The sequence below is a fragment of the Pongo abelii genome, chromosome 10 (genome assembly GCF_028885655.2).
Source record: "Pongo abelii isolate AG06213 chromosome 10, NHGRI_mPonAbe1-v2.0_pri, whole genome shotgun sequence".
Lineage (NCBI taxonomy): Eukaryota > Metazoa > Chordata > Mammalia > Primates > Hominidae > Pongo > Pongo abelii.
Window position 1 is genome coordinate 120,024,034 of NC_071995.2, and position 15,375 is coordinate 120,039,408.

General features: G+C 48.1%; 1 protein-coding gene across 1 annotated transcript in view; it reads left to right on the forward strand.

The window, feature by feature from the left end:
* The window catches only part of P2RX7 (purinergic receptor P2X 7), a 55,971-nt gene that overhangs the window by 6,808 nt on the left and 33,788 nt on the right, over nucleotides 1-15,375 (forward strand). The gene's annotated exons all lie outside the window — the stretch shown is intronic.

Consider the following 15,375-nt stretch of genomic DNA (forward strand, 5'->3'; position numbering starts at 1 on the left):
AGATATCCTCACATTCTCTTCTTTTAACAACCTCAGAGGAGCAAACAAGTCTTTCCTGATAGCTCTGCTCTGCTAGGAAAGTCCCAGGAAAGACTCTGATTGATCAGATGTGAGTTACAGATCCATCCCTGAACCAATCACTGTGGCCAGGGCCAAGGTGTCATCCCATTGGCCAGCCTGGGTCATGTGCTGGCTCCCGTGGCAGGAAGTAGGGAGAAGACGAGGGAGCCGTGTGAGCCCTGCGTGAACCACATCCAGTGGATTTTCCTTAGGAAGGAAGATTCTGTTACCAGACAAATGGGAAAAGGAAGTGGGAAGGGTAGGCAGACAAACATCAGTGTTCTATTACAAGGTCTTTCCAAAACCCAGAAATTAGGGATTTCTAAGTCTACCTCTCTAGTCCTGGCTTGTCTCAGCCCGAGACTCCATCAGCAATTGCTGACCTCCTATTTTTACCTCGGCCCCTTCCTGAATCCCACCAGGAGCCCTGCTTCTCATCTGGGATGTGCTTCTTGGCCCATGGAGGTTGCCAGCTCACCTTGGTACTTTACTACTATTTGGTTTCTGTGACCACCAAGCTGTTGCTTAAACCAAGCCGCCTATGGTGGCACCACCTTGGAGAATTCTTTTTTATTTTTATTTTTTATTTTTTGAGACAGGTTCTTAACTCTGGTTACCGAGACTGGAGTGCAGTGGTATGATCTTGGCTCACTGCAGCCTCGACCTCCCGGGTTCAGGTGATTTTCCCACCTCAGCCTCCCCAGTAGCTGGGACTATTGGTGCATGCCACTGCACCTGGCTAATTTTTGTATATTTAGTAGAGATGGGGTTTTGCCATGTTGGCCAGGCTGGTCTCGAACTCCTGACCTTAGGTGATCTGCCCGCTTCGGCCTCTCAAAGTGCTGAAATTACAGGCGTGAGCCACCGCGCTCGGCTGGATAATTCTTTAGATTTTATTCCAAGTGGGTTGAGAAGCCATGGGAAGATTGTAAGCAAAGGAATAAAAGTTGGTTGCATTCTCTTTGGAGGATTTCCCTCTTCCCTGGAGACCAGTCCTCACAGAAGCTTTTCCAATGGCCACAGAAGACTAAGGAAGATTGAGAGAGGCACAGGAAACAATTCCACTCAGAGCTGCTGCTTCTCCACTGCCCAGTCAGCCTCCACTGGCGCCAGCATGAGCCTGTGCTGTCATTCCTGGGACCAGGCTGGCTGTCGCCGTGGAGATGGTGCTGCTGTGCTAGTTTGTGGCTGTTAAAATGGAGCTCCTGGCTGGACACCTGTTTCCCAGTGGGTGGCCACAAACCTGTGAGTCTGGGCCTCCCCAGCTGAGTAGAAGTGAGCCCAGCACAGAGGCCGGGGAGGCCGCAGACGCCAGGAGGAGCAAATCCAAATCCAACCCAAGCATGGCCCCTCTGACCCTGACCTTTTTTTTTTTTTTTTTTTTTTTGAGACAGAGTCTCCCTCTGTCACCCAGACTGGAGTGCAGTGGCACGATCTTGGCTCATTGCAACTCCCGCCTCCTGGGTTCATGCGATTCTCCTGCCTCGCCTCCCTAGTAGGGACTACATGCACGCGCCACCACACCCAGATAATTTTTGTGTTTTTGGTAGAGATTGGATTCTGCCATGTTGGCTAGGCTGGTCTCGAACTCCTGGCCACAAGCAATCCGTCTGCCTTGGCTTCCCAAAATGCTGAGATTACAGGTGTGAGCCACTGCGCCCAGCCTGCCCCTGACTCTTCAGAGAAGTAGAAGCAGGAGGTCTGCCACATTCTCATCCCACCCTTGACACCTGGGTGATGTGCTAGAGCTTGAGGGGAAGGTCAGAGATAACCCAGTTCGTGAAGTGACCCTGTAGGAGGAGAAGAATCCAGCCATGTGACACACAGTACGAAGAGAACAGTAAATGCAAAGATCTGGAAACACAAGAGGAACAGCAAGGACAGCATGTCCCAGAACCTGGGGAGAGAGGAGGGTGCAGCCAGAGCTGAGGGCAGGTCAGGGGAAGAGTTGCTATTTGATTTTCAGTGCCATGGGAAGCCTCTGAAAAGTCTTATGCAGAGAAGTGAAACCATCTCATTCATGTTTCTAGAAGCCTCATGGGCCACTGTGCAGAGCATAGAGTGTAGTGGGACAAGAATGACGGTGAGGGACCAGTGAGAAGGTTCCTGGAGTCACCAGATGCGAGGAGATGGAGGCTTGGGCTAGAATGGGCTGGTGGAGCTGGAGAGAGGTGGACAAAGCTGGGATGTGTTTTGGAGGCAGAAATGATAGATTTGCTAGGAGGTGAAAGATGGCTGTAGATTCCTGAGGGACGATGATGCCTTTTACCAACTTGAAGAAGACCAAGGAGAGGCTTGAGGACTAACACGGCACTGTGAAGGAGGCCAGGCAAAGGTGGAGACTGCCGTGAGCTGTGATCACGCCACTGCACCCTCGCCTGGGTGACAGACTGAGACCCTCTCTTAAAATATATATGTAATAAAAAATAATAAATAAAGGGCCAGGCGTGGTGGCTCACGCCTGTAATCCCAACACTTTGGGAGGCTGAGGCAGGTGGATCACCTGAGGTCAGAAGTTCAAGATCAGCCTGGTCAACATGGCAAAATCCCATCTCTACTAAAAATACAAAAATTAGCCAGGCATGGTGGCACATGCCTGTAATTCCAGCTACTTGGGAGGCTGAGGCAGGAGAATCACTTGAACCTGGGAGGCAGAGGTTGCAGTGAGCCTAAATCGCACCACTGCACTCCAGCCTGGGCAACAGAGCGAGACCCCATAAATAAATAAATAAAGGATATCAGGCAAGCAATTAAAACACCTGCCTACTACCATCTATCCGCGTCCTTTTTTTCATGTCTAACACCAAAACACCAAAATAGCTGGAAGCATATCATGTCAAAAGATAAACATGATTCTTTCAAATGAATGGCTGTGGACTTATGAAAAGCTGCCTCCGCGTCTGATTTTCTTGTTTCAAGGGGTGATGATGGAGGCTTCTCTCCTGCACCCGCAGGCCTTCAGAGATGCCGCCCCAGTCCAGCCTCCCACCCTGGGCTGGAGCCTCCCAGCCCCGCTGCATGGGTAGCACAGTGTTGGGAAGAGGAAGGAGCAGTTTGTCTGGCTTTTTCACAGGCCCATAGCTGGCCGGTACAGTGGCAGAGAAGGCAAGGCCAAGGTGGGGCTGGGGAAGCCAGCAGGGGCCAGATCATGGGGCGCCTTGAGCTGCATCCCACAGGCACTGAGAAAGCATGGAGAGCTGTCCTCCCAGCCCCCAGCATTTTATTAGAAAATATTCAAACATAACAGAAAACATGAAGGGTTTTATGCTCATATTTTCATTTTAGAGAGATCATTCTGCTTGAAATATAACACCTACTGAGTACTGCTGAGGACTTAGCATGTGCCGGGTTCTGTTCTTAGCATGTGACATGTATTGGCCTATTTGATTCTCCTACATAATCCTGGAAGATTGGTTGTGGGAGTGGGTGATCATGACCTGAACAGCCTAACCATGTTTAGGGAATGCTCTGTGTTATGAGTTCCACCCCCCTAATCCATGTCACAGCTGAATGTCCCAGCTTCCCTTGCAGCTAGGACACAACAGGAGACCCAAGCTTTCCAAACATATGCCCCAGGCAACACTCTGATACACAAGGAATAACACTGGATGCTGGGTGTGCACAGAATTCAAATTCAGGAATGGAGGGAAGTACTGCCCTTTGACCCATGCAATAGGGGATCCCCTTCCTTGGACCCCATGCCTTAGAGGGCCCCACTCTGTCCCTCTGCAGACCGTGAGCTGCCCTATGGAATGAGGGGTGTCTGAGGCTGTATTAGTTTCTATTTGTTACACAGCAGTGGAAATTAACACAGTCCCACAGGCCTAAATCAAGGTGTCAGCAGGCTGAGTTCCTGCCTGGAGACTCTGGGGAAAATTCACTTCCAAACTCATTTTTGTTGTTGGCAAAATTCAATCCCTTGAGGCTGCAGGACTGGGCTCTGCTCCTCGCTAGCTGTCAGCCTGGGGCCACTCTCAGATTCTGAAGTCCTCCCACATTCCCTGCCACATGGTCCTCTCCATCTCCAAGCCTGCTATGACATAATGCATTGTTCTCATGCTTCAAATCTCTGACTTCTCTCCCGGGACTGGAAAAAGAACACTCTCTTCTTTTAAGGGGCTCATATGATTGGGTCAGGTCAACTCTATCATATCATAGAGTCTCACCATCTTGCCCAGGCTGGTCTTGAACACCTGGGCTCAAGTGATCCTCCTGCGTTGGCCTCCCAAAGTGCTGGGATTACAGGTGGGAACGCTGTGCCCAGCCAAGGCCAGCATCTTCAGACCTCTCTGCCCTGTTTTCTCATGGCCTTCTCCTCTTTGTGTGTGTGTCAAATCTCCTTCTGCCTCTCTCTTATAAGGACGCGTGTAATGGCACTCAGGGCCCACCTGGATGACACAGGGTCATCTCGCCATCTCAAAATCGTTAACTTTGGCCGGGTGCAGTGGCTCATGCCTGTAATCTCAGCACTTTGAGAGGCCGAGACAGGTGGATCACTTGAGGTCAGGAGTTCAAGACCAGCCTGGCCAGCATGGTGAAACCCTGTCTCTACTAAAAATACAAAAGTTAGCTGGGCACGTGCTTGTAGTCCAAGAATCGCTAGAACCTGGGAGGCAGAGACTGCAGTGAGCCAAGATTATGCCACTGCACTCCAGCCTGGGGGTCAGAGTGAGACTTCATCTCAAAAAAAAAAAAAAAAAAAAAAGATGGCTGGGCACGGTGGCTCACGTCTGTAATCCCAGCATTTGGGAGGCCCAGGTGGGCAGATCACTTGGGGTCAGGAGTTCATTCGAGACCAGCCTGGCCAACATGGTGAAAGTCTATCTCTACTAAAAAAAAAAAAAAAAAAAAAAAAAAAATTACAAAAATCACCCAGATGTGGTGGCAGGTGCCTGTAATCCCAGCTACTTGGCAGGCTGAGGCAGGAGAATCACTTAAACCTGGGAGGCGGAGGGTGCAGTGAGCTGAGATCACTCTGCTGCACTCCAGCCTGGACGACAGAGCAAAACTCCATCTCAGAAAAAAAATTAACCAGGCATGGTGCTGTATGCCTGTAGTCCCAGCTACTGGGAAGGCTGAGGTGGGAGGATTGCTTGATCCTGGGAGGTTGAGGCTGCAGTGAGCTGTGTTTGTGCCACTGCACTCCAGCCTGGGCGACAGAGTGAGACCCTATCTCAAAAAAAATAATATCAGCTAGGCGTGGTGGCTCACGTCTGTAATCCCAGAACTCTGGGAGAGCGAGGTGGGTGGATCACCTGAGGTCAGGAGTTGGGGACCAGCCTGACCAACAGGGTGAAACCCCGTCTCTACTAAAAATACGAAAATTAGCTGGGCATGGTGGCAGGCACCTATATAATCCCAGCTACTCGGGAGGCTGAGGCAGGAGAATCGCTTGAACTCAGGAGGCAGAGGTTGCAGTGAGCCGAGGTCATGCCACTGCACTCCAGCCTGGTGGCAGAATGAGACTCCGTCTCAAAAAAAAGAAAGTCTCTTTTTACAACTTTTTTGAGGTATAACTTACATATCATAAAATCACTGGTTTTAAATATACATTTCAATGACTTTTAGTAAATTTACCAAGTTGTGCAACCATCATCACAATCCAGTTTCAGAACATTTCATCAGCCCAGTAAGAGCCCTCACACCCATTAACAGTCACTCCCCAGTCCCACTTCCTTCTGGTGGTTGCTCAACCCAGGAACCATGAATCTATTCTCTGCCTCTGCAGATTTGTCTTTTCTGGACAATCTTTCTTCTTCAACTCAGCAGAGTGAGTTCTGTTGTTTAGAACTAGAAACCCTGCCCAGTAGAATACTAATATCCTCTTGTTTTGTGGGGGAGTCAGAGTCTCGCTCTGTCACCCAGGCTGGAGTGCAGTGGTACGATCTCGCCTCACTTCGACCTCTACCTTCCGGATTCAAGCGATTCTCCTACCTCAGCCTCCTGAGTAGCTGGGATTACAGACGTGCACCAACACACCTGGCTAATTTTTGTACTTTTAGTAGAGATGGGGTCTCACCATGTTGGCCAAGCTGGTCTTGAACACCTGACCTCAAATGAGCCACCCGCCTTGGCCTCCCAGAGTTCTGGGATTACAGGCATGAGCCACTGCACCCAGCCCTAATATCCTCTTATTACAAAAGAAGAAACAATGACTCAGAAAGATTAAGTCACTTACCCAAGGTCGTGTAGTCAGTAAGCAATAGAGCTGAGATTGAACCTCACTCCAAAGTCTATGCTCTCACTAAAGTATTGCGGTGTAGAGAGTGGACGGGACAGGGTGAGATTGGAGGAAGGGAGGGCATTTAGGAGACTATTGGGATGTCCAGATCTGAGAGTTGATGGTGACCTGGACTGAGGAGGTGATAGAGGCAGAGGAGAGAAGTAGATGAATTTGAGCATATTAGGAAGTGAAACAGCAGGATTTGGCAACTGAACGGGTGAGTGGACAAGAGGGAGGGGATGAGTCAAGGAGTGCACCATGCTTCTGGCTTGGGCAACTGATGGGTACTGGAATAACTTGCTGGGATAGGAAATGCAGGAGAAACAGTCAATTCGGGGTGGAAGATGAGGTCAGGACTGAAGGCATTGAGTTTGAGGTGTCTATGGAGTGTACAAATGGAGATGTTGAATGGATGGTTGGATATATGAATCTGGAGCTGAGATGTAGGTTTCTATATCACCAGCATATAGACGGCAACCAGACCCTGGAAGAAGCTGCAACCGACCGGCAAGAGAAGATGTAGATAAGAAACCAAAGGGCCTAGAACACGCCCCCGAGGAGTGCTAACCTTTAAAGGGTGGGAGCGCAGAAGTCCCCAAAAGATTCTGAGGAGTAGCCATGGCGATCCAATGAAAGTCAGGCACAAGTGGATTCCTGCAAGCTAAGGGAAGGAGGCGAGGGAAGTGGGGAATGGTCACAGTCAGTGTCAACTGCTGCTGAGAGTTCCAGGAAGGTCAGGTCCTTGGTGTATCTATTGGATTTAGTGACAATGAAGTTGTTGTTTACTTGGCAAGAAAGGCTTTAGAGAAGGGATGGGGGTGGGAGCCAGACTGGAGTGGGTAGAGGAGTTAGTGAATTGAGATGTGGAAGTGGATGTGATGACTCACCCTTTCTTTCTTTCTTTCTTTTTTTTTTTTTTTTTTTTGAGACGCAGTCTTCCTCTGTCACCCAGGCTGGAGTGCTGTGGCGTGATCTCCACTCACCACAACCTCTGCCTCCTGGGTTCAAGTGATTCTCCTGCCTCAGCCTCCCGAATGCTGGGATTACAGGCACACATCGCTATGCCTGGTTAATTTTTGTATTTTTAGTAGAGACAGGGTTTCACCATGTTGGCCAGGCTGGTCTTGAGCTCCTGACCTCCAGTGATCTGCCTGTCTCAGCTTCCCAAAGTGCTGGGATTACAGGCGTGAGCCACTGAGCCGGGCCAAGCCCCCCTGAAGAGGCAGTGTGCACACTCTTGCTTTGCTGATAGAAGCATGAAATGGTTCAAGTTTTTGTGATTTGGGAAAATGAACTCAGATATAAAATGTGCACACCCTTTGACCCAGAAGTTGTCCTATGGACTTAATGTCTTAGGTGTGATAAGAAGCTTGTGCAGGGATTCCTGGCAACCTGAATGCGGGGTGGACAGACAGTGAGCACAGTGGTTAGGAGCACAGCTTGAGTGCATCTCCCTGAGATCAGGAACAGGACAAGGATGCCCACTTTCACCACTGCTGTTCAACATTGTACTGGAAGTTCTAGCCAGAGCAATTAGGCAAGAAAAACCAATAAAAGGCATCCAGATGGTAAAGGATGAAGTAAAACTATCTTTAGTCACAGGTGGCACAATCCCATATAGGGAGAATCCCAAAGAATTCACAAGAAAACTGTTAGATAGAGCAAATAAACCAATTCAGTCAAGTTGCAAGGAACAAGATCAACACACAAAAGCTAATTGTGTGGGTTTTTTTTTACACCAGCAATGAACATTTGAAAGGGAAATTGGAAAAAGAATTCCATTTACTGTTGCATTTAAGAGAGCTGAGGTTGTGAAGCCGCATGGCTGTGTTTGGAGCTGGTGCTGCCATTTACCATGTGACCTTGGACAAGCTTCTCACTTCATTCATGCCACCGTTTATTCAGCTATTAGGTGGGGGTAATACTAGTACCTTCCTTATAGAGTTGGTTTTTTGTTTTTGTTTTGGCGGGGGAGAGTTAATATATGTTAGCAAAATGGACTTAGAAGAGTGGTTGGCACATGGTAAGGACTATATTAGGGTTACCAAAAAATGTTTATAATTGGGAAAATTGAACAAAGGTTCCAGTAAATATCCATCCTGGAGGCTGGTTGATAAATTATCACAGTGTACCTTTTAGCTTGAACCATATGGAACTGCCTATATTCTATAGCTATGGCCTACAAAATGCAAAATGGGCAGTTTTGTTTTTTTGTTTGTTTGTTTGTTTTGAGACAGTCTCAGTCTGTCACCAGGTTAAAGGGCAGTGGCACGATCTTGGCTCACTGCAACCTCTGCCTTCCAGGTTCAAGCAATTCCCCTGCCTCAGCCTCCCAAGTAGCTGGGATTACAGGTGTGCACCACCACGCCCAGCTAATTTTTGTATTTTTAGTAGAGATGGAATTTCCACCATGTTGGCCAGGCTCGTCTTGAACTCATGGCCTCAAGTGATCTGCCTGCCTCGGCCTCCCAGAGTTCTGGGATTACATGCGTGAGCCACTATGCCCAGCCAAAATGGGCCATTTCATATGTTCAATCTAAACACTAGCATACTCTTTAGCCACTGAAAATGACTGTGTATCATAGATCTATCTTTATCACAGATATATCTTTACTGTCATAGAAAGAATTAATAACATATTATTGAATAAAAATAACAAGTTACAAAACAGCTTGCAGCCACATTTGTAATATCAATATATCTATTTGTGTGTCTAGGTGTGGATATAAAGAGATATCTAGAAGACACTCCCATTGCCTATGGGAATGACTTGGGCTGGGATCTTTTTTATTTATTTATTTATTTATTTATTTATTTATTTATTTATTTTGAGACGGAGTCTCGCTCTGTCACCCAGGCTGGAGTGCAATGGCATAATCTTGGCTCACTGCAACCTCCTCCTCCCAGGTTCAAATGATTCTCCCACCTCAGCCTCCCAAGTAGCTGGAATTATAGGCACCCACCACCGCACCTAGCTAATTTTTGCCTTTTTAGTAGAAATGGGGTTTCGCCATGTTGCCCAGTCTGGTCTCAAACTCTTGATCTCAAATTATCCACCTGCCTCAGCCTCCCAAAGTGCTGGAATTACAGGCGTGGGCCACCACACCCAGCTGTGATCTTAATTTATATTTTTTCTTTTTAACCCTTGATTTTTACCCTGTTAGACTGACTTTAGGAGTCTGACCCCCAAAACTGCAAAAGAATAAATTAGTGTTGTTGAAAGCCATTAAGTTTGTGGTAATTTGTTAGAGCAACAACCAGAAACTAATACAATCGGGATTTAACTTGCCCTGGGGGTGCTGGCTCTCCCCAACTTTCTTCTCAGAGCATCTCTTGGGTCCTTGCCCCTTGCTGAGTCCCCACCATGGCTGGGTGGACCAGCGATGGACCTGATCAGATTCTCCTCTTGGAATTTTAAATAAAAGATGCAGAGGCTGCACGCCAAGCTTCTCTGTGCCGCACTGAAGGCACAGTGCCTGCAGCTACCATTCTTTAGGGGTCCATAAAGATGTTTGTTGGCCTGGGTTAGGCGTGAGCTAAGAGATACAAGGGATACACTTTGGGGGCTCAGCCCTTTGATGTTACCTTTGCTCTGGAAGCCCAGGGGCTGTAAGATGGAGAGGAACTTTGCTGAAAGGGAGGTCCTCCCTGCAGAGCTTGCAGAACAATCTAACCATGCTGGCATGGGGCCCATCCCACCTGCGATGCCAGTGTAAGTCTGTGACAGTCACTCATATTCAGAGCATGTGGACTGAAACTCTGAAGAATGACTTTATGGTGGGCACCTTCGTCTCCATCTGGTGGGTCCAGAGCAAGCAGCCTGAGGGTTCCATGGGCCCAACCTCACCCTCCATCCTTATTTCTCTGCCACTCCAGGGCTCCTCCTCAGCCAGACTTGCCTGTGAGTGCCCCTTGATGGCTGTATTAGTCTGTTCTCATGCTGCTAATAAAGACATACCCAAGACCGGGTAATTTATAAAGGAAAGAGGTTTAATGGGCCCACAGTTCCACATGGCTGGGGAGGCCTCACAATCATGGCAGAGGGCGAAAGGCATGTCTTACATGGTGTCAGGCAAAAAGTGAATGACAACCAAGCAAAAGAAGAAACCTCTTATAAAACCATCAGATCCCATGAGACTTACTCACTACCACAAGAACAGTATGGGGGAAACTGCCCCCATGATTCAATTATCTCCCACTAGGTCCCTCCCACAACACATGGGAATTATGGGAGCTACAATTCAAGACGAAATTTGAATGGGGACACAGCCAGACTATATCAGTAGCCCTGGATTCTCTCCCATTAGCTCTCTTCTACTTCCCAAAGTGTTTCCAGCTTTGTTCTTCTTTTTTAGGTACTGGAGTCTCACCGTGTTGCCCAGGCTTGTCTTGAACTCCTGGGCTCAAGGGATCCTCCTACCTCTGTCTAACAAGTAGCTGCGACTATAGGCGCACACCACCACACCCCCACAACTTACCCATCCTCCCCAGCCCAGTGAAATCCCTAGGTTCTTCACACTCCCATTAGCTCCAGGCACCAGCGGCTTTGTCTTCTACAGAATGCATAACATTATAGCCTCTTAGAGCAAAAAGGTCATGAGGATTGCGGAGGCTGGGAGTTCTCTCTTCATTCAGGGATTAAACCAACCACCTGGAGGGGTGACATGGCTTGCCTTAGTCACCAGCAAGGTCGGGAGAGTATTTCTGGGATGGTCATTAGCACTTTCTTTCCAAAGGGAGGACACTACAAACTCACTTTCATGATCACAGGGTCCCCCCGACAGGTGAAGTGTGCAAACTCGCTTTCATTCCCTTTTTGTCTTTGACGCAGCTCTGAAGCGTTTTAATTCTTAAAATTTACATGTTCATGATGACACGGAGACAGGTTTTCTGTTTAGGAGAGGGCCTGATTCCATTAAGGCTGATCGATCATATGTTGCACATTGTGGGATGAACATGAGAGATCAGAACTGAGCTTCCCAAATGGTGGGTCACATGACCCAGTGTTGTTCCAGGAGAACGTTGCAATATTCAGCATGAGAAAGCACTGCACGCATCACGTATGTGTTGGGATGCTGGGCTGAAATGTATTAATGAGCAAGTGTTATCATATTTGTCTATGGAATTCTATTTAATAGCTATGTCTCGTGTGTGCTGATTGGGTCTCAAATCTGGGTATCTTACCCCAACATCTTTCTTGAAAATCCTTCTTTTTAAATAAATGTTGGCCGTGTGCAGTGGCTCATGCCTGTAATCCCAACACTTTGGGAGACCAAGGCAGGTGGATCACCTGAGGTCAGGAGTTCAAGATCAGCCTGACCAACATGGAGAAACCCCGTCTCTACTAAAAATACAAAAATTAGCTGGGCATGATGGTGGGTGCCTGTAATCCCAGCTACTTGGGAGGCTGAGGCAGGAAAATCACTTGAACCTGGGAGGCGGAGGTTGCAGTGAGCTGAGATCGCACCATTGCACTCCAGCCTTGGCAACAGAGTGAGACTCCGTCTCAAATAAGTAATAAATAAATTTATAGAAATACTAAAATGTATTGTGAATAATATAACACCCACGTACCACCATCCAACTTAAGAAATAAAGCATTACTAATCCAGTTTTGCTCCCTGCAAACTCATCCTTCATCCCATTCTCTTTCCTTTCGCTTTATAAACATCCTGCAGCCAGGCACAGTGGCTGCACCTGCAGCCTGAGCTACTCGGGAGGCTGAGATGGGAGGATCACTTGAGCCCAGGAGTTTGTGGCTGTAGTATGCTGATTGCACCTGTGAAACAGCCACTGTGTTCCAGCATGGGCAACATAGCAAGACTCCATCTCTAAACGAAATCCTTTTTTTTTTTTTTTGAGACAAAGTCTCCCTCTATCACCCAGGCTGGAGTGCAGTGGTGCCATCTCGGCTCACTGCAACCTCCGTCTCCCGGGTTCCTGCCTCAGCCTCCAGAGTAGCTGGGACTACAGGCACACACCACCACAACTGGCTAATTTTTGTATTTTTGGTACAGACGGAGTTTTGCCATGTTGGCCAGGTTGGTTTCGAACCCAGGGCCTCAGATGATCCACCTGCCTCGGCCTCCCAAAGTGCTGGGATTACAGGCATAAGCCACCATGCCCAGCCTAAAAGAAATCCTGAATTTGACATTTTTAATTCCCTTGTTTGTTTTAATATTTCTACAGCACATATATGTCTACATATGTAAAAATATATAATTTTTTATTGGGGTGAAATTCACATAACATAAAATTAACCACTGTAAACATGAACAATTCAGTGGCATTTCGGGCTGTGCAACCACCACCTCTGGAGCTAGATAAGCTCCAGAACATTTTCGTCACCCCAAAAGGACGCCCCATGGCCCTCAGGAGTCACTCCCCATTTCTCCCCACTCTGTCCCCTGCAACGACCAATCTACTCTCTGTCTCTGTGGATTTACCTATCCTGGATATTTCATATAAATGGAATCATACAATATGTGGCTTTTTGTGACTGGTCTCTGACTTAGCTGGGTGTGGTGGCACGAGCTACCCACCTACCTGGGAGGCTGAGGCAGGAGAATCGCTTGAACTCCAGCCATAAATTATATTGTTTTCAAGGTTCATCAATGTTACTCACCCACGCTGGAGTGCAGTAGTGTGACCTTGGCCCCCTGCAACCTCCACTTCCCCGGTTCAAACGATTCTCCTGCCTCACCCTCCTGAGTAGTTGGGATTACAGGCGGATGCCACCACACCTGGCTGATTTTTTGTATTTTTAGTAGAGAGAGGGTTTCACCATGTTGGTCAGGCTGGTCCTGAACTCCTAACCTCAAGTGAACCACCCGCCTTGGCCTCCCAAAATGCTGAGATTACAGGCGTGAGCCACTATGTCAGGCCTAGTCATTTCATTTTCACTGCTGCAAAGCATCTCATTTTAAAAAATTATTTTATTATTATTTTTTTGAGACAGGGTCTCACTCTGTTGCCCAGGCTGGAGTACAGGGGTGCAATCACAGCTTACGATAGCCTTGACCTCCTGGGCCCAAGCAATCCTCCCACCTTGGCCTCCAGAGTACCTGGGACTACAGGCATGTGCCACTACACCCAGCTCATTTTTGTTCTTTGTTTTTTGTTTTGTTTTGTTTTTTGAGATGGAGCTTCGCTCTTGTTGCCCAGGCTGGAGTGCAGTGGTGCGATCTCAGCTCACTGGAACATCTGTCTTCCAGGTTCAAGCGATTCTCCTGCCTCAGCCTCTCGAGTAGGTGGGATTACAGGCTCACACCACCATACCCAGTTAATTTTATTTTTAGTAGAGGCGAGGTTTCACCATATTGGCCAGGATGGCCTCGAACTCCTGACCTCAGGTGATCCATCCACCTCGGCCTCCCAAAGTTCTGGGATTACAGGCGTGAGCAACTGTGCCTGGCTCAAAGCATCTCATTGTATGAATCCAACAATTTATTTATCCATTCATTGTTTGAGTACATTTAGGTTATTTCCTGCTTTCCCTCTTACAAGCAATGCTGCAGAAACATTCTTGTCCATAGCTCCTCCGGCACATGTACAAGAGTTTCTCTAGGGCACAAATGTAAGAGTTTTATTGCTGGGCCGTGGGGAATGCTCTTCTTCAAATGTACGTGCTATTGTCAAATCTGAGCTGTCTTTTCAGGAGCCTACTAGTGGTTCTCAGCCCTGGCTATGCATTAGAATCACTTGGGAACTTTTAAAAAATATGTGGGTGTCTGGATAACTCCCCCGACCTGTGGAATCATAGTCTCCAGGGATGGGACTGGGGACCTGCAATTTTGAAAGCTCCCTGGGTGATTTACACAGCCAAGGTGGAGAATAGCTGGGACTCAGCCTTGGCCCACTCTGTCTCAGCTTGCCAAGGTCAGCTCATAGAGGGCAGCCAGCATCTTAGACTTGCTAATATCACTCAGCAGCTGGGCAGAGAGAAGGGACTAAATAAATAAAGTCTGAATGAGTAAACAAAGCATTTAAAACAAACCCTTTAGGGCTGGGTGCGGTGGCTTACACCTGTAATCCCAGCACTTTGGGAGGCTGAAGCGGGTGGATCACTTGAGGTTGGGCATTCAAGACCAGCCTGACCAACATGACGAAACCTTGTCTCTACTAAAAATACAAAAATTAGCCAAGTGTGGTGGTACGCGCCTGTCATCCCAGCTACTCGGGAGGCTGAGGCAGGAGAAACACTTGAGCCCAGCAGGCAGAGTTTGCAGTGAGCTGAGATGGCGCCACTGCACTCCAGCTTGGGCTACAGAGCAAGACTCCATCTCAAAAAAACATAATAAAATAAACCCTTTAGGCTGGGTGCAGAGGCACATGCCAGTAATCCTGGTAACTATCTCCTACTGTTGTGAGGATTAAAGGAGATGGTGCGTGTAGAGCACTTGGCACATATGAAGTGCTCAATAAAGAGTAGCTCCTGCAGCCTGGTGTGGTGGCCCACACCTGTAACCACAACACGTTGGGAGGCTCAGGCAGGAGGATCGCTTGAGGGCAAGGGTTCGAGACCAGCCTGGGCAACATAAAGAGACCCCCGTCTCTACAAAAAATAATAAAAACTAGCTGAGCATGGTGGTACATGCCTGTAGTTCCAGCTACTCAGGAGGCTGAGGTGGGAGGATCAACTTGAGCTCGGGAGTTGGAGGTTGCAGTGAGCTACGATCACGCCACTGCCCTCCAGCATGGGCAACAGAGCAAGGCCCTTTCTCTGGAATAAAAAAAAAGAGAGGCTGGGCGTAGTGGCTCACGCCTGTAATCCCAGCTACTTGGGAGGCTGAGGCAGGAGAATCACTTGAACCTGGGAGGTGGAAGTTGCAGTGAGCCGAGATTGTACCATTGCACTCCAGTCTGGGCAACAACAGCAAAACTCTGTCTCAAAAAAAAAAAAAGAGAGAGAGCAGCTGCCATTTTCAGTGTTATTGATAAAAAGCAGGTGGGTGTTTCTGAAAATGCACCAGATACAGCCTTAGACTGGAAGGTGCTGATGTCTTACTGAGCCTCCAGACAAAGCTGGTGAACCCACCAGGTCGGGACTTTATGACTTGAGAAGCTCTCCTATCTATGAGGGTCCATGTTAG